This window comes from Otolemur garnettii, unplaced genomic scaffold, assembly GCF_000181295.1.
Source record: "Otolemur garnettii isolate 467f Iridium unplaced genomic scaffold, OtoGar3 scaffold00051, whole genome shotgun sequence".
NCBI classification, from domain to species: Eukaryota; Metazoa; Chordata; class Mammalia; order Primates; family Galagidae; genus Otolemur; species Otolemur garnettii.
Genome location: NW_003852446.1, coordinates 9,495,576 through 9,497,150, shown reverse-complemented (window position 1 = coordinate 9,497,150; position 1,575 = coordinate 9,495,576).

Sequence of the window (1,575 nt, the reverse complement as noted above, 5' to 3'; positions counted from 1 at the left end):
TGGCATTACAGCTCACAGCAACCTCCAACTCCTGGGCTCAAGCGAGTCTCTTGCCTCGGCCTCCCAAGTAGCTGGGACCACAGGCTCCCGCCACAACCCCCGGCTATTTTTTGGTTGCAGCTGTTGTTGTTTGGCGGGTCCGGGCTGGGGATTCAAACCCGCCACCTTGGGTGTACGTGGCTGGCGCCTTAGCCGGTTGAGCTATAGGCGCCGAGCCATTACACAAGTTCTATGACACAGCAACTCTCTGTTGCCCGGGCTCCGGAGTGCCATGGCCTCAGCCTAGCTGACAGCAACCTCAAACTCCTGGGTTCAAGTGATCCTCCTGTCTCAGCCCCCTGAGTTACTGGGACTACAGGCACCCACCACCATACCCAGCCAACTTTTCTATTTTTGGTAGAGATAGGGTCTTGCTCTTGCTCAGGCTGGTTTCCAACTCCTGAGCTCAAGCAATTCTCCCAGAATGCTAGGATTATAGGTGTGAGCCACCCTGCCCAGTCAGCATTTTAAATCTTTGATAGACATACTCAAACTGGCCTCTTACAGAATATAGTTTATATTTATCACCAATAATACATCCTCAGCAACACTAATTATAAATCTTTTACAAATTTTAAGTGGACATGATAATCACATGATTGTTAAGTTTTCCTGTTCCTTGTTACTAGACAGGCTGAGCATGTCACAAATGTGTACTGGGACTTGAATTTCTTCTATAAATTGCCTACACATATTTGCAAGAGATGCATTTTCCTTGTTCCTAAAACACTGAAGTCAGATGTATCATTCAACAATGCTGCTTTATCTCCCAGAATAGTGATTTCCCTAATGCCCAACGTTTGCACACATTCCCTTAAATGGAAACATTAACTTTGCCTCATTTCTTCCTAGAGATATAACCCCAGTAAAGTCCAATGGCTCAGCATAAAACTCATCTTCTCTGATCCAGTAAGAACCTACCTTGTAACAAAGTCAATGGCAGCAGCACAACCCTTCCCTGTTAAGACTGGGACACAAAAACTATGGGGATAATGTGCCACATCTGCTCCTGCTATGTGGAACCTCTCAAGTGCTACTGACTTCTGTATTTTTGCCCAAATCACTCAGTGGCAGGGAGCTGGGACTACAGGTTCCTGCCACAACACCCAGCTATTTTTTTGTTGTTGTTGTTGCAGTTGTCATTGTTGTTTAGCTGGCGCGGCTGGGTTTGAACTCACCAGCCTGTGTTTGTGGCCTACACCCCACCCACTGGGCTACGAGCGCCACCTTCCGACAGTTTCTTCTGTAGCTGGGGCTACGGGCCCCCGTCAGAACAACCAGCTAGCTTTTCTATTTTTGGTAGAGATGAGGTCTAGGTCTTGCTCAGGCTGGTCTCAAACTCTTGAGCCAAGCAATCCACCCACATCCGCCTCCCAGAGTGTTAGGATTACAGGCATGAACCACCGCACCTGGCCTTAAATATAATTTTAAATAAATGTTTACATCCTGGCTCGGTGCCTGTAGCTCAGTGAGTAGGGCACCAGCCACATACACCGAGGCTAGAGAGTTCAAGCCCAGCCCGGGCCTGCTAAACAA